Source organism: Protopterus annectens, chromosome 8.part0 (assembly GCF_019279795.1).
Source record: "Protopterus annectens isolate FY-2018-M chromosome 8.part0, PAN1.0, whole genome shotgun sequence".
Classification (NCBI taxonomy): Eukaryota; Metazoa; Chordata; order Ceratodontiformes; family Protopteridae; genus Protopterus; species Protopterus annectens.
This window is the reverse complement of record NC_056741.1, coordinates 726,946,878-726,965,747: the sequence shown is the minus strand read 5'-3', so window position 1 is coordinate 726,965,747 and position 18,870 is coordinate 726,946,878. Positions and strand designations below refer to the sequence as shown.

The 18,870-nt window shown below is 40.4% G+C and overlaps 1 protein-coding gene across 5 annotated transcripts in view; it reads left to right on the top strand.

Moving 5' to 3' along the window:
• Nucleotides 1-18,870, top strand: part of LOC122808998 (ras-related protein rab7-like) — an 867,514-nt gene that overhangs the window by 686,144 nt on the left and 162,500 nt on the right. The window lies entirely within an intron of this gene.

Here is an 18,870-nt window from a genome sequence, read left to right as displayed (position 1 = left end):
GTGAGTTGGAGATGAAAACAATCCGCATGTTTTTTGGAGGTGGGAGGAACCTATAAAGACACAGGGAGAACATACAGACTCCAAACAGGCATTGGCAGGTGGTCAGGATTGAACCTTGTACCTTGGGCATGTGAGGCGAAGACCTTAACCATTATGTCAACTGGTCTCAACTGTTGTGGCATTCATTCTACTGTAATTCTCTTCAATGTTATGTTCCTCATAAAATATACTACTTTGTCTTTTTAATTTCTCCAAGTCTTTTGGGTTTCTAATACCTTGACGGAAATGGATCCCATTCCTAAGTCAAAGTATGATTCAAGTTCATGAAATTAGTATTGTTTCAATCTTTGATGTTAGCCAGAATTGCTTTTTGCAGCACTTGCAGTGTGCCCAGTAATGACTCCTCCTGCAATTCATATGGAGTTACGTGTATTGGTAACATATCTAAGTTATTGTTTTTCTTTTGGCTTTTCCTGGTTAGGGGTGGCCACAGCGGAACTCCGGTCAGCTAATGATTGGCAGTCGATTTTTACAGCACCGATTTGTCAGCCCGAAGCCCAACCTTCAATGAAGGCATGCCCATTCACGCATGTCTTTCGAATGCCACTCGACCAGGGGGAGGACATACAGACTCCACACAGAAGGCGCTCCAGCCGAGAATCGAATGGGAGAACCTCTTGCTGTGAGGTGACAACGCTACCGCTGCACCATCTAAGTATGAGTGTAAATTCTTTTTTTATAAGACTCTTTGCTCCTACTACTGTTGGAACTATCTGGGTAACCTTCTTCCAGATTGCCCTCATTTCTGCCTGCATATCCTGGTATTTTATGACTTTGTGTCTTTCTGTACATAAGACACTGCAGTCACTGGGTGTAGCAATTTCAAGTGATCAATGTTGCTTTTGTCTTCTTCTCATGGACTACTGTATCTGGTTTTCTTGCTTCTGTTTTTTTCAGCTGTTGATAATGGGTGATCCCATGTGAAATAAACTTCTTCATTTTCTATAATGCTTTGTGGCTTTACTGATCTGCCTTAAGATATTGGTGATGTCCACATAGCTCTCCTGAAAGAATAATTCAGTATAGCTCCTGTAGTGCAGAAAGTGACCATATTGTAATGCTAAGACAACAGTAGACAAACTGAAATGTGCTTGGCATAGAGTTCCAATTCTCCTGCCGACCTACTCCACTTTAATATACCGTAACACTATGCCAGTCACCAGTTCAAAAAATGAAAGTACTTACTTAGGTGTTCCTTGATAAATGTTGGATCCCTTGGGAAACTAAATGTTTGCAGTTCCATTTGCAGAAAGCAGAGTCCTCTTAACTTTTGCTTCTCTGTCTGTCTTGAAGCTCTCCCTCCTGGAGAAGCTTGAGTTCTGCACATTTGTAAAAACAGGGTCCACCATGTGAAGTTACTCAACAAGACCTAATGCTGTATTCAGTTCCAACAATATTACTGTCTTTCTCCTGCTGATTCCATCTCCTCATTCTGACCCTTTCTTGTATAGAAGCAAGAAAAAATAAATAAATCCATATTAATCACATTGAACAGAGTTTTCCTATGTGGGCATGTTCCCCTGACCTTGCTCAACTGGCTGTGATAGCACCAGTTCTTAAAAGAGCTGAGTGGGGGTCACATCAGACCTAAACAGTCTTGAACCCTTTGGCTTAATCAGTATTCTATGCAGTCATAAAGAAAGCCATCATAAAGTTGAACAAAGAATGACACAAAGACCAAATAGTAATAACATTGTCTTTAATATCAGTAAATGTACCATTAAGAGAATTAGCGGCTTGGCAAGAAAGATCGAGTCTATGTTAAATGTTTGAACATCCAAATGTCGAACATTAGATGGTTGAGACCAAATGTTCGACATTTGGATGTTCAAACATAAAAAAGAAAACACAGAAAAAAACACTTTAACATTGTAGGCAGGGAGGCAAGCCCCACACCCCACCTACTTAAATATACCAACTCTAAGACCGCACTTCAGTGCAGAAAAGGAAGTTCTCCCTATCTGCACCGTACGGTGCCGTTGAAAGTCTATCTTCGAACACTCAAAATTTCGAACATTTGGTCTCGACCATGTAACGTTCAAAATTTTGAGCATTCGAAGATTTGACAGGTATCCAAAAGATCTAAATTATGTTTGCAAAATAAAAGATCAAATAATAAAAACGCCGTCTTTAGAGATCTAGAGGCAGTATTAGACAAACCTTGACCAATGTGTATTTACCAAATTGTCTAGTCACCTTCAGGGATATAATTGTACCACATTATGCCACACTGATCTGACCCATTTGGGCTGCATTATTTAGCCTTCTGAAATGTTACATGAGACAACTTGAAAAAGTAGTGGTTTTGTAGAAGAACAATAGAGTTGGAAAACATGAACTCTTCAGCAAGTTTTCAAGAACTGCCATTATATTATCTTTCATATAGGTTACTTAAAGAACCTGTGACACATTTCTGTTTTAAAGTTGATACCTGGAACACACCTCTGAGAGAGAGGTAACACCAAACTGTAAAATGTAATACAAAAAATAAAAAAATAATTAGTAGAAATAAAAATGACAGGCACACATTGCACAGTGCCGTCATGCATTCAGAAGAAGTAATTCATTAACTTCTTCCAAAACTAATTTTGATACATATAGTGGAAGCAGAAAACGTCAACAAAAGGATTATAATAATCAATCTTCTTGAAAGCTAGTAAATGATAAGTTTGACAGATAAAACTACAACTCACCAGGTGATAGCCTGCTTTTTTTAATTTGGTTTTACTAAGACAGAAAAGGGTTAGAAATCTGAATGATGGAAAGAAAAGCATTTTTTGGAGTTAGAATTTGCCATTTTGTATTGTATGACTGTACGAAGCAGATTGGACTCAAATATGTTGTATGACAAGACAGCAGTATTCTTTTGTAGACTACCCATCCAGACCAAATGTGGGACATTCAGGAGAAATGGAGAGGTGAAGTATTAGTTTATTCTGTGCTTAGTGCCCCTATGCAGTCTAGATTTTCATCTAGAATTGTGCATTAAATTGTGCATTAACTGTTGAGTATCACTATCCACAGCTCTTCATATTTTATTGACTTGTAATATGACTGAACATGAGATTAGTGTATGAAGCTCATTGTAGCTGTCTTACCCTACACAAATGACTAGTCAATTTAAGCTGCAGATGAGAGCATATGTAACAGTTGTGACAGTGATTTGAAAACCATAGAGACAGGATTTGCATATATTTTTGCTATTGAGTTATAGCCCTGCTTTTGCCAGTAGTGTATCTTTGGGTTGTCATTATGATTCTTGATCCCTCATTTGTTTAGCTAACTCAAGTAGGTGATAAGACATGAGAGGGTGTTGGTTGTTACTTAGTAACTGCATGACTAGTAGGATGGTAAGGCACATAACCAAAGGCCACATGTCCTAATGCATTTAACTCTGTCGTAACACAAAAAACAGCAGCATCCTGAAGTGTCTTAATGCTCTATAAGATAGATGTTTTGTGTTAAAGTTTTAAGCATTTCATTTTTGTTTGTATGTGTTATTGAACAGTTTTGCTACTGTTTTATAAATGTTTAGGCACGTATTTCATGAAAAGTAATTACTTTTACAGAGACTACTAATATAAAATTAGCTGCGAGTTACACTACCATATCCAGTTTCTTATACTCTGGAATGGAATTATGCTTTCTTATGCTAAGATGGGTAGCAAGTTTAATGCATACCAATTAGATTATTGTCTTTCGTCCTGTAATGAGTATGTATCCCTTTAAACAGATTTCTAAACCAGATAGATGTATACATTTAAGAAACAAGCTAATAGCATGCATCTTTAAAAACATATCTGAATGTGTTGTGCCGAATGTGTTATACTTGACATAAGCAGGGCTCAAGGACTGTTCCAAGGAAAATGTTGCTATAAGGTAATAAACAAGGTTTATGGTGAAGGAGACACATCATTAACTGAATTCTGTTTTCCAAAGACACATTTAAGAAGGAAACGTAAGAAGAAGTGACACATGACAAAAATCAGTGATTCCTTCTGTTTAGAAAGAGCACATTACAAGTTCCATGTAAAATAATATTTCACTTCAATGTAGAAATGGACTGATAATGCCTAAATATGAGATACATGTGGGAAGTTGGCATAATGGTTAAGGTGTTTACTTTGCAAACACAAGATACAGGGTTTGATACTCATGTGGGGTAATTGGCTGGGCTTAAAATGGCCCACAAGGGCAGTTAGCCTAGTACTAACCTATGAACCTATGTTAGGCCATTAGAAGGAATACTTCACTTTAGGTATTTGTATAGTAGTGCAAAAGCTAATAAAGTCAGATCACCAGTATGTTGTGCCTTAAGCAGAGTATACACTTTTCAAGTCCAAAGAGACACTAGAGGCAGACCAAAATACAAGATCTGATGTCAGTTTTCACTTTATACACACTGATGGCCATTGCAAAAGCTCATGGCAACCAACAAAGCTCTTGGGCCCCTCCCCTCACCCACAATGCACCTTCCCCCATTACCCCAGATCTCGTTTCCCACTTTCATGAAGACGTGGTTAACCTTATAGCTCTGGGCAATTAAGTACTTTATAGTTAAATTTCTTTGCTTCTAACTACAAATTTTACGTAGATTTCCTTCAGGTTTTTGTTCCTATTGAGTATCTCCCCCTATTTCCTCTTACTTATGGGTATCTGTTTTCTTCCTACCGTAGTTGGTAGTCTACCTCTGCTTTCTACCCATCATTTTTGGTGGTTTCTTCCCCTTCCCTATTTTCAAAATATAACTATAAAAAAAATAGAATTTTTCTCTTCGATATTATATTATTTCATTTTCTGTGGTTGTCTGAGTAAGTGCTTGGGTGAGAGTGCTGTCATGTCAGACAAACCTGAAAAGCCATTGGGCTTTAAAAAAATGCACTAAATGTGGCAAGAAAATGCCAATGAATGACATGCATAGTTTGTGTATACTGTTTGGGCCCCCTCCACCTACAGGAGGATGGTTCTATTTGTCATGCATTCAACCACAGGGCCTTGGTTGAACTCAAAAACAAGTTCATGTTAAAAGGTAAGTTACCCTCTCCTTTTGCTGAGGCTATTGCTGGATCAGACAAACAACCACCTTCGAAGTCAGCTCAGTCCAGCCTGGCTTCCTCTTCTTCTTCTTCTTCTTCATCCAGGCATGAAAAACATAAGAAAAGACGTGCATCTGCTCCTAAAAATCTCTCGAAGCCAAAGCGGAAGAAATCCAAATTGTTGGATCTGATACAAACATTGGATCCGAGCATTAGAAAGGCTGGATCTTCAAAATCTCCTTCGTAGAGGAGAAGTCCATCGGCACTGACAGCATCAGATCAGAGGCATAGTCCAGTCCCCACTGAAGTGCCTAGGTACTCTCCTTCTTTGGAACAGGTTGCATCGAGGATACCTTCATCCATCTTGTCCAGGTCAAGATTGTCAGCCTCTTCATCACTTTCAACCAGGACCCTTTCCGACAATGATGTAAACCTGGTGGTTCAAAGGCTCTTAAGAACATCAGATTTGGCAAAACTCTTATCGGAACCTAGCCCCAGAGCCAAGGATCTGACTGTCATTGCTTCTCCCTCCTTTGTTCCTTGCCTAACTTGCTTTCATGTCTCAGAGCCATTAGATCTGAATGCCCAGGTATATTCCGAGTCAGATCAAAGAGCTTCCCCCACCTCATATCAGGCTCATGCTTTGAGCTCTTCAGTATTGTTGGTGTCAGAGATCTCTTGGAGCCGTAGCAGACCGCTCAGATCCAGAGACCAGGTTTCAGCTCTAAAGCAATCAGAACAGTCTCTGGTTCTTGGAGCCTTGGCACAGATAAGCTCATCTACAGCTTTGACCTCAGGTAGGCTGTCATCTGCACAGTTTAAGACTCAGGTTTATCAGATCTGGGGTCCCTCTCTTCTCGGGGGCAAGTCAGCCTTAGAGGCTCTGAAGAAAGCCATGGCTGGTTCAGCCACACAGAGTGTGGCCTCTTCTTCGGTTCTTCAGACCCTCACATTACAGCCAGTCTGCCCCCCTTCTAAACCACACCATCCACAAGGACAGCAAGTCTCTAGGCCTCAAGATACCTCTAGGAGTACCCTTCCATCTTCCAACACCTCCCTGGAATATCCCACCAAGGAGGTCCCTAGGAAGAGGACTTGCAAGAGGTAGCATTTGGATTCCACAGAGGAGTCCACCACTTCTGACACCAATGAAGGGGAAGGTTCTCCATGATCACCTCCAGACGATGTTTTCTTCAGGGACATCCTGGAAATTTTAAAACAGAGAGGTAGCTGGCAGTCCAACAATCCTTCTCCCAAGGAATCGGTGTACTTGAAGGCCTTTGGATCTCACTGTACTACCTCTTGGGTGACTCTGCTCTCTGACGAACTTATCAAACTGATTTTGGGATGGGCATGGGAGACCCCAGACTCCATAGAACCAACCCCATGGAGACCAAACAGATTTATCACAGCCCCTGAAAACAAAGGTGTTTCAGTAGATGCCATGGTTGTGGCAGCAGCGACCAAGAAAGAACTTTCTGAGGAGAGTTTGACTATCGATCCACCTAATAAAGATTCTAGAACAATGGATAGATGTGGGAAGCATGTCTTTTCATCAGCAGCCTTTACCTTATGGCCACTGAATTATTTATCCCATTTTGCAAGATTGCAGAGGAATATGATCAAGGAGCTTTCAGATGCCCTCGAAGGAGCTGTAAATAAAGGGGCATGTAATAGTTTTCTCTCCGCTCACTACCCTGCATTCAGTAGCCAACTCTTCCATGCGACTCATTTCATTTGCAGCCGAAGGCACGAGAAGAGCAGCAGGTTCAGGCATCTGTATGAGGAGGCACGCCTGGATGCATCTTTGTGACTTTATGGAGCCTTTCAAATCTTCATTTGTCAATGCCTCATTTGACGGAACATCTCTGTTCGGTTCCAAGGTTAAAGAAATGCTGTCCAGGTGTGAAAAGGATGGTAAGACCCTTTCTGCCATGGGCATATGTTTTTCCACCCCTCAAAGACCTTATCTTAAAAGTCAGAGAGGCAGAGGGAACATAAGGTTCAGAAGATCACAAGGATCATACTAGGACACACGGAGAAAGTTCCCCCAGTGGCAGAGGGGGGAACAACAGTGGAAGATACTGCATTTGTGGCAGAGGAGGTCCACATTACCAGAGTTCCAGAGAGATCTTCTTTGGCAAACCCTTTCAGCGCTCCTGAAAGGAGGCCTAATTGTCCTACTGTGGAGGCAATCAGGGGAAGTCTGCCTGTGCACCTACAAGCCTGGCTAGACATAACAAATGATACCCGAGTGCAGAAGATAATATCCAGAGGTTACTTCATCCCTTTTTCCTGCCCCACCCTTCAAAACAAAAAATCCCAAACATACCACCCAATCAAAGGGAACAAGCAGCCATCAACTTCAAAGACTGCTAGACAAAAGAGTCATCCAAGAAGTCACCCCAGACCAGAGAGGATCCAGAACTTACTCAAGGTTCCTTTTAGTTCCAAAGAAAACAGGGGACTGGAGACCAATTCCAGATCTCAGCAAACTAAACAAATCCATACAAAAGACCAAGTTTCAGATGGTCACGGTACAGTCCATTCTTCCATTCTTGGAAAAAGATGATTGGATGTGTGCTATAGACCTTCAGGATGCGTACTACCACATCGAGATGGACAGACGGTCCAGAAGGCACTTATGCTTCTGGCCTGGAGCCCATCATTTCCAGTTCCGAGCTCTGCCATTTGGTCTCACTACAGCCCCCCCGAGTGTTCACCCAATGTATGGCAGTAGTGGCGGCTCACTTGAAATGACAGGGATTCCGAGTGTTTCCATATCTGGACGACTGGCTCATTTCCACCCCAACCAGGCAAATACTTATACAAGCAAGGGAACTACATCTTGCAAATCTGTGCAAAACTAGGCATGTCAATAAACTATGAAAAATCATGTTTGGAACCATCTCAAAATCTAGAATTTATAGGAGGTAGCCTAGACACAGCACGAATGGTAGCCAAACTTCCAACCACAAGAGTCAATACCATCTGCAGTCAAGTCGGGACTTTACTTCAAAGAAAATATGTAGCTGCTTACCTAGTGCTACAAACTCAAGGGTCTGTGGTGGCAGCCATCATTCTAGTCCCATTAGCACACTTTCACATGAGAATTTTGCAGTGGCTCTTAGCAACGCAATGATCCATTCTAAATCTCCAGATGTCTTATCAAATTTGACTTACCAACATATGCAAAAAGATCTCCTGTGGTGGGTTCAGTCCAATCAAGTAATCTAAGATTGTCCTTTCATTCCCCCTCAGCCCACAGTGACTACCGACACCTTCCAGATTGGGGTGGGGCATTTTCTGGGAAAGACCGTTCAAGGCACCTGGTCTCCCATCAAGGCCAATCTGCATATAAATGTACTTGAGATGAGAATGATCCTTTTAGTATTGGAGGAATTTCTGGATGCTCTCCCTCGGGGAACAATTGTGATCCAATCAGTCAATATGTCAGTGGTTTGGTACATCAGCAAGCAAGTTGGAACCAGATCATACCCCCTTTTTTGAGAAATGCTCAGGGTTTGGCAATGGGTGATCTCATCCAACCACTTTCTGATAGCAATGCACATCCCAGGGAAGTTCAACGTGATAGCAGACAAATTGAGCAGGTCTATTCTGATGCCTCATGAGTGGTCTCTCAATCAGAATGTGGTGGAGATGATTTTCCGAAAATGGGGCTAGCCTTATTGCAGTCTTTTTGCCTCTCCCATCAACTGCAAATGCAGCAGCTACTTTGCCCTAATCCTCCCACAGGGGGATTCCCAGAGGGATGCTGTTCTTCACGATTTGCCCTGAGCCTCCTTTACACCTTCCCCTATCTCCTTGATCCCCAAATTTCTACAGAAAGCCACCAAGTTGAAAAAAACAGTAATTCTGATAGCCCCGTTTTGATCCTGACTGATCTGGTTTCCCTTCCTCTGGCCTCATCTTCTGAAAAAAACTTGGATTCTGGACCCAGCTCAAGACCTACTGTCACACCGAACAGGAATTATTCATCTCAACCTGAACAACCTCAAGCTGACAGTGTGGCTTTTCCAATTCCAGTAATAGCCAGGCATCAACTGCTCTCTTCCCCAGTTCATCATATTTTATTATCGTCTCATAAACTTTGCACTTGCAAGTTATACAAAAGTAAGTGGGAAAGGTTTGATATTTGCGCTAAATCTCATGACATGGATCCCTTCACTGCCCCTATCCATTCAATCTTAGACAACTTAGCTCAATTGCTGAATGAAGGAGTGGCTGCCTTTACTATTAGAGTCCAACTGGCAGCCATATCTAATTTCCACCTTGGGGAAGATGGCTTTTCCTTAATTTCACATAAGCTGTGTAAAGCCTTTTTGAAAGGCACCCTCCATGGGATTTAAATGATTGTCCTGACACATCATACAATCTCCCTTCGAACCACCGTTCAGTTGTGACTTAAAGTTTTTATCCTGGAAAACGTTTTTCTTGGTGGCTATCACATCTGCAGGAAGAATATCAGAAATACAGGTCTTATCCTCCAAACTTCCTTGTTTTTTCATAAAGACAGAGTCTCGTTACGGACCAGTCCATCCTTTTTATTGAAGATAGTTTCTGAGAATAATATTAGTCAAACTATTGATTTATTAGTGCTCTTTCCAAATTTCCAGAACAGGGAGAATATTTGCTCCATCTGTTAGATGTTCAGAGACAATTGAGTTTTTACCTACACAGAACAAAATATGTCAGGAAAGGAGGTCAATTATTTGTTTCCTATTCAGAAACAAGAAACTGCCTACCGGTATCTACAGTAACCTTAGCAAAATGGATCACAGACTGTATGTCTTTCATCTATAAGGCACAGGGTAGACATTTGCCAAGACCTGTTAAGGCACACTCAACCAGAGCTATGGCTGCTGCTTCTACTTTCCATTCTAGAACTTCTGTAGACAGTGTTTGTGCTGCAGCTACTTGGGCTAATCCTCACATGTTTGTTACTCATTACACATTAGATTTGGTCTCCAGGGGCAGAGCTTCCTTTGGTTCGATGGTTCTGAGGAATATACTTTCATGAGCCACCCTAGAGAAAGGTAGTTTTGGACTCTGTCCCATCAGTGAGGATAAAGAGAAAATTGACAGCAGATAAAGAAGTTATGTATTCACCATAACATTCCATCTGTGTTGTCACTTTTCACTTTTTCCTCACAACCCACCCTCCAGCCTCAGTCCAGGTCTTCTAGAAGGACATGATGTTCTAAAATTTGATTAAATTGTTTGATGGCTCCGGTAATAGCTTCATGTTTGCATGTATGTTCATGCTGCTGTATACTATGGATATCCTAATAGCTCATTTTTCTTAGCAAACAAGATCTGAGGTAATGAGACAAGGTACATTGTGGTTAAAGGAAGGGGCCCATGAGCTTTTGCAATGGCCGAGTTGGATCCAAGAGCTCAGCTCCAAACCCATCAGTGAGGAAAAAGTGAAAATCTACAACACAGATGGAATGTTATGGTGCGTACATAACTTCTTTTTTATTTTTACAAATTAAAGCAAGTTAAGAAAGTCAGACACATAGCCCACTTGGCTTTTATAGTTAAACAGAATTGCATAGCACCTAATTTATATCCAGTCAAATGTCACAGTCCACATAGGCTAATGCAGGATAGAGGATGTTTGTAGAAAGAAAATCTAAATCTGCAGGCCGATACCAAGCCCAACTTCCAGCAGTATAAAAAAGTAATTCCATGGGTGCAATCCACAATTAATAAATTCCTGCTTGCTGGTTATCTGAATCTCATTAAGGACTCCATCCTTCTAAGTTACAGAGGCAGGCTGTTTGTTTCATTGGATTTTATTTTATTTATTGTTTTGAGTGTAGTTTTGAGGGATGTTTATACTTGATACTGGATTTTTTTCCTTTCGTTTTTACTGCTAATGATGTTTTACAGCTTTAACTACTATATAACCTGTTGCTTGCTGGTAGTACCCATGGAGTATTTATACATTACAGAAGGCTCATAGAACAGTAATTTGCAATCAAGTTGTTATAAATTTGCAAGTGTGAACATTGTTTAAAATGTCCTTTTTGATGTAGAAATATAAAGGTAGGAAGTTTGCTGACCTACCTGGTAGATAATATCTAACTGTTCTAATACACCTCCGCAGAATCTAATCACTCCCCATACGCAACTGGAGGCTTACTACTTTCCAGATGATATCCTGCATATTTACAGTTGCATAATCTACACTCAACTTTACTCCCCAACTCCTTTTCTTCCTTTTTCTGTCTTTCCTTTTCTCCCCTTTTTCTTCTTCCTGCTGCTGCTTATGTAAATATGTACATATATTTTGTTTTTAAAGCATTTGTTTGACAGCAACAAATATGTTTAACCTCTGTGTAAATGTACAGTTTCTTCTCTTCATGTATTGCATATGTCAACCTCCATGCATATGCACTGTTTCCTGTATTTCTTATGTTAACGATGTGTTGACGTACAATTTTCTTTTACTATTGATATAAATAGTGCTGAGTCTGCAGCTGGTCATTTGAGATCAGAGATCTACCATAGTAAGCAAATATAAATAAATAAATAAATGAAAATTTCAACTGTTTAACAGTTTACATAAAATAAAGTTTTAAGGAATTTGATTGTAATAGCTTATTACATATTAAGTGTAATATCGGCAATAAGTGATTTTTAATTGTTACTAATTTTATGAAAGAGCTCAAATCAGGCCCCATAGAAAATGACTTCTGTATTTCACAAAAAGCTGTTTCTATTATCCCCTGAGATATAATGGGGGCAAGTTGACCTGTGTGGAATTACAACATTAGTTGATGATCTGTCAAAACTAGATGTAACAGGGAACATTGCTGCTAATGTTGGTTGAATAGGTGCAATATGTTCAAGGGATCATTTATTAATTATACTGCCATCACACTGTATAAAGCATGCTGGCTGATATAAGTTGAAAAACATCAAAAAAGGTAATAAAAGTGATGTTAACAACTATTAGTCTCACTTATATTCTGAGCAAATGCCTTGAAAGATGTATTACTGAAATACTGGGGAACAATAACACAGGTATCCCCATTTTGGACTTAGATCAACATGATTTTATAAATAGTGGACCCAGAGCCAGATCCAACACTAGGTGACCTAGGCAGTCATCTAGGGCCCACTGGCTTGGAAGGGGACATGCTGGCTGGGGAGGTACCACAACATTTACTTTTTTAATTAAAAAAATACACACAGATTTGAAGGGCATTCATCTTTAAAAATGCCTTCTGCATCAGTGCATCACTGTATGCATCGACGCATGCTCCTGTTGCTTGCTTCTCTGTGCATTGACACATCCACCTGTTGCTTGTTTTCCACATTCCGTGTGCAGAATTTAAATACAGGACATTCCCGCCTAAAGCTTAACCTTATTCAATCACAAACACACTTGTTGCCAAGACAATGTTCCATCGGTAAGGTATGTGTGTGTGTGTGTGTGTGTGTGTGTGTGTGTGTGTGTGTGTGTGTGTGTGTGTGTGTGTGAAATGCCCTAGTTAGGGGAGGCAGGTTAGTTAATTTACTCAAGTTCAAACCCTGTACCTTAGTCTACACCAACTACCAAACTACACACAAACACAAAAAAATGTGAATTTCAGTGCATTTTCAAGGAATTGAGTTTCAGTGCATTTTTCAAGGAATTGTGAGCTTCACTGCATTTTTAAGGAATTGTGAGCTTCAGTTAATTTTCAAGGAATTGTGAGCTTCAATGGAAGAGGAGATTACTGCTGCCCATGCTAAGTCTGTTTTCAGTGTGCAACTTTTTTGTTTAGAAAATGGTCATCACTATTGCGGCATATTTGAAAGCAGTGTTATTAGCACAACAGGCAGCATACTTGCTTCTGATGCAGAAGGCTGTGGGTTCTACTTCCACAGCATATACCCGAATTGCTGTTACAGTGTTGTACTTTAAAGGGGGGTTGGGATGCTGCAGTCCTGAGTGTGTCCTCCTTTGGATGAGATGCCTAGTAATTATGAGCCTTTTGTCAGTTTGTCATTCATTCTCTATCACAATGTTACCAGCTTACCAATTTTTTTAGTGTAGCATAGGTAATTTATTCTTCAAAGGCAACAGGCACTACATTTGTAGATGAAACACTGATATATAAAGTTGTTTGCTAGCAGCAACCTCTTAATTAGTTACAGATCTCTTGAATGTAGAACTATTAAGATGACTTTTACTTCTGCAAAGATTGAGCATATTGACTGATATTGGTGGATTGTAATGACAAAAGTCTGAGTTGGCTTTTAATGGTTGAAATATTCTGAAATAGGCAATTTTGTCATTATTGGTTCATACGTTTTGTTTCATTGCTTATTGGAAAAATGTTAAAAATTACAAATTTAAAACACACTCTAACAAGTGGTGCTGTATTATACAAGGAATATAATTAAATACAACCAGGAAGGTGAATAATAGAACACGTGCATGCATGGTCCTAAAAATGTGTGCAAGGGACCTATGGTTTGAAAACAGCCCAAAGGTAAACTTTATCCACCACTGGCCAGATGCATTTTCTTTGAATGTGAGTTTCAAGGGCAGAGTTTACTGTTAATGCTAAGCCTGCTTACATTGTGAGACTGTATTGTTTTGTTTAGTAAATGTCTGTCAGTGTTTGTGCTATAAAATTTGAAATTAGTTTTAAATTAAATACAAATATCTGTAATCATTGTAGAAGTAAAGAAGAAAATAAAATAATAGGTTCATAGGTTCATACTAGGCTATATGCCCTAGGGCATTTGCAAGCCTAGCCAGAGTGTGATTGGCTTTCGCCACCCATTTTAAATGTTTTACTATGCCCTTTTTCGAGGTTAGTTTACTGTCCCTCTGTCTAGCAGTGACACAGAAGTGATACCCGGGGTAAACCTACGATCCCCCATCCACTCGTCAAGATTTCTCTTGAAGAGAGTCAGTGAGGGACTCTGGAATAGAATCCCAGTTCAAGTTAGGCAGAGTGAAGGGAACCTCTGGGTTATGAATCTGTCCCTCCAGCATGTCCTATTTATTTCAGTGCTGAGGTTCAAGTCCCTCGAGCGCGTAGCTCATTGGGATTTGGATTTTCTGAGGTGCAGCATGTCCATTAATTCTGGGTTGGACATGGCTTTATACGTCAGGCACAGATCGCCTCTAAGCAGGCAGTATGCAACCGAGAAGAGCCGGAGTTTCTTTAACCGGGCAGCATATGGCATCTGTTTGAGCCCTTTGATCCGCTTGGTGAGGTACTTTTGGGGTCTTTCTAGTTGCTGCAGGTGTCAGGTATGGTACAACCCAAAAGGGGCATTATATTCAATTAAGGGCCTGATGAGGGATGAATAAAGAGGCACAATGACCTCCCTTGATCTAGATGTGAATCCCTTCATGATTAGGTGGGCTATATAGAAGGTTTTTCTAACCACTTTGGCCACGTGGTTGTCAAAAGAGAGATTGCTATCAACTTGGGTCCCTAATTACTTCTTCCATACTTAATGGATTACCACCTATGTGGTAATTTGTGGGCACTTTGTTTTTGCCAAAGGGGATGACTATACACTTTTTGGCGTTTAGTTTGAGGCCATGGCTCAGGCACCAGTTATCTGTTTCTATGAGACCCTTTTGGAGGATGCTTGTGTCAGCTGGAGAGTCGATTATGGCGCCTAGTTTGCAGTCATCTGCGAACTTGTGTCTGGCAGTTGGCTCAGAGGATTAAGGAGCTGTTAACTAGCCATTTCCTGTGGTCCAGTTGTGCAAGGTTTAATTCCCTCAACTTCCATTGCTAAGTGTGTGACTCTGAGCAAGTCACTTAACCAGACACTGATTCTGAAAAGGTCTATGGAGATCAGTGCTCTACCCCAGAAAACAAACACAAATAAAATAGTATGAACACTGAGAGGTTTGAACGGTGTTTATAGTAACTGGGGAGACATAGTCAAGTAATGGGACGCTAAAATGTCTGGGGGGGGTGCAATCCACTGCCCTGCCTAAGGGCTCCATTTGACCGTGATCCAGCTGTGGTGGATATACATTGCCAAGTTTATTCATTTTTTTAATGATCAAATTACTAAGGCTCTTGATCTAGGTCTCTCACGTGGAGTAATTTTCTTAGACTAAGCCAAGGCCTTTGGCTCCCTTTCTCACCATGTAATCTACTGAAGCCTATTCAAGGATAAGGTCAGTATATTTCTGGTAAAATGGAATATGTTGTGGTTAACTAATATATCTCAATGTATAACCACACAGAGTATAAGCTGTGACTATCTTCCTAACCATTTTGGAGTTATGGAAAGCTCAGTTATTGAACTAATATTATTTAATATTGTATTTTCCTCCATTCCTAAATCTCAGACATTTGGATAAATACTTATGCAGATGATTGTAAAATTGAGTTAACTGCATAAAATGAATCTGGTGTTGAACAGTTAAATTCTTATATGTCACAGATTAGTGACTGGGCACACAACACAGGTGTACATTTTAGTTATGACAATATAATGTAATATGTTTTGGAAAGGCTGCAGTTCATTCACCTGTGTACTACCAGAACATCCACTAATGGAAGTAATCCATTACAAAGAGCTGGAAGTAACTTTTTTTTCCATGGGGGGAGGCTGCACCCCAACCTAGTACCACTGTTTCCTTTGATCAGACATTCTCAACTGATAAGTAGTAAAGCTATGCTTTAAATAACATGTATGTTTTAAAATCATAGCACAAGAAATGAGATGTGTGTTACATTACTATAAAAACATATATCAGGCCAATCTTAGAGTACAGTAACATTTTTAATATATACAGTGCAGGTCAGTTGAATCAGCTGAAGAGAGTACAAAGAATATTCACCAAGAGGATTTTCACAAAGTTTATAGTTACAATAATAGATGCACAGTTTATTTTCTATTCATTATCATCACATCCATGGTAAATTGTTTGCCTACAAATGACTGTAGTTTACAGACTATCTTGGATGTAAAAATCTACAACTATAATTTAACACCTGTGGTATCCTGTGCCTAATGAAATAGCTCTTCACTTGTTCATAGTGCAGCCTGGGGCCAAGTCAGTAAGGTATCCGTGGTCTGAGCTAGCCAATGACAGCTTGTCATCTTGTCACAGGAATGACGCTTAGTGGTACACTGCGCAGTTTGGGTGTCCAGTATTGTAACAACTATCCAGTCAGTTGTGCTCAGTGCTGGAGAATGTATGTAAAACTGACCAGATAAGTTGTAGAAAATTGCTATAAAGTGGACTGCTTGTGTGAAACAATGCTGCAAACAGGGAGACAGGGGTGGAATGTCATGATCAATACCCAAGAGCATGTGTGAGGGAGTAATCACAGGAAAGTCCCAAACTGGGGCTTGATATCATGTTTTGGTGCAAGAGTGCAGCGGTAATGGCTTTGGTGGCACCTAATTGAAAGTAAACCATTTAGTGGTTACAGAGTCTATATTTGCCTTGACTACTACTGTATGAGGCACTGGAATTTTGCAAACTGCATAGTGAGAAGGTTACTGTCTACTACCTGGCACAGAGGATTAAGGTTTAAACTGTTAACAAGATGCTTCCTGTGGTCCAAGATTTGGTTCCCTTTGCCTCCATTTACCCAACTGTATGTCTTTGAGTAAGTTACTTAACTAGACAGTGGCCACTGGGCTGAGTCTGAAAAAGGTTCATGGAGATCAGTGATGTACCTCAGTTAACAAGTACAAATAAATTAAAGTAAATGCCTGTCGGCAGAGAAATCTGTGATTGATAAAGACTGCGCAGTTAGATAATTGTCTGTCTTCCAAACTGTCCAGTAAGGACAAAGGAAGCCTTAGCTAATGGGATATCGGCCTGTCTAAGGTAATAAACACTGGAAATGGGGGTGTGAGGCTTGAGTCAGGTAAACAGCAGGGACCTCCAAAACAGAAACTCACTCGACCAAAACAACACAAACCACAGGACACACAGCTCACCTCCACAGTGTGCCCCTCAACCTAAGCCCCTAAGGCTAAACACCTTGCCCAATACACTAGTCATAGGTGCCTCAAAAGTGAGGCACACAGATGTCCCACTCACTAGGTTGAATAAGGAGAAGGTAACAGTCAGCTGTCTATCAGGTGCCAGAATCTGACACATAACACATGCACTCAGGTCACTCCACAACAAGTACAAGTATGACTCTGTCATTGTCCATATGGGTGTGAAAGACCTGAGATGCACCTCCCTGGACTATGGTGGAGCTCTCAGATTATGTGGCCAAGGCAGGTATGACACTAGCCCTGAGCAGTATCCTAGCGTCACCCAGAATGATACCCCAGTACAAACAAAAAATGATTGACTTCAGCAATTGGCTAAGTTTCTGGTGTCATTCTAAGGGGAAAGTAGAAAAACACCACCAAAACCACAACACAATAACCGCTGGCTCCAATGAAGGCTGTCTCTCGTCAAAATTTTACTCAGAAGTCCAAGATATCAACCATCACATAAAAAATGGTTCAAACGTAGCTAAACAGCTGAGAGTGGTTGCACAAGCAGCACAGAGCAGACTAAATTATCGGAAATGATTCCACCAAGGTAGTATGTTCAAGAATTTAATAACTCCTTAAAACACACATAACATACGAAACAAAACAAAAACATATAGGATTAAATGCTTTAATCTCCCTTCCAGAGACTTCATCAGATTCAGTACCAAACTGTAGTTCATTGTTTAAGTACCAGTTACTCATTCCTTATTAGTTACCTAGCTGGTGGGTATAGAGCTTAACCTTTAATTATACACACACAAAGCAAAAACCAAAAAATGTATGCATAAACCAAGTGTTATAAAATGTTATTGAAATATATATAAATATATAAATATATATATATATATATATATATATATATATAGTGAAAAAGATTTTCTTATGTTTAAAATGATGAGTTGAACAATATATAAAAACTATTTTTAATAAATTATTCTAAAAATTTGATTGTTATAAAGTTTCTGGTGTCATTCTAAGGGGATCCAGTATCTGTCTCCTTGTGATGACATGATTGACAGACCTCGATGCATTGCCAGGGATGGCCTGCATCTGTCACCCCTGGGTTTCCGGGTACTGGCTAAGGCTCTTGCCATCCCTATAGTGCCTTTTTTAGGTGGCGTTCCAAAGACCAAATTGCCACCATAACAGCTGTAAATAAATGCAGTCTGAGGGTCATGTTGCTCAACACTAGAAGTCTAAATTTCAAGATCCACTCTCTCGAAGCACTCCTCAAAATGGAGAACATCTACATTTGTGCTGTAATGGAGACCTGGTTTAAAGCAGCAGAAAGCATCCCTGCACTACCGGGCTATAAATCATTCCACACCTTTCGGCCCCGAAACATGGACCGAAGCTCCAATGGCAGTGGTGTCTCTATATTCATAAAGGATATGCACACCTCCAGACTAGTAGCCCAGCATAACACATCTGAGATACTTCAGGTGCAACTAACATTGGGTAAGACTGCAATCCATGTCATAGCCTGCGATAGGTCCCCAACCATGTCCCTAAACTCTCACTCCACGTTCCTAAGCACCCTGGAATCTATCAAGGTCCATACCAACACTCTCATACAAGGAGACTTCAACTACCCCTCCATCAACTGGGAAAACTACTCAAGCACCAATGCACTGGCCCAGCGCTTCCTGGAATTCATCACTTCCAATGCCCTGGAAGAGCTCATTCTTACCCCCACTAGAGGAAGCAACATCTGTGACCTGGTTGTTACTAACATGGGCTACTGCTGCTCTACACCAATAGT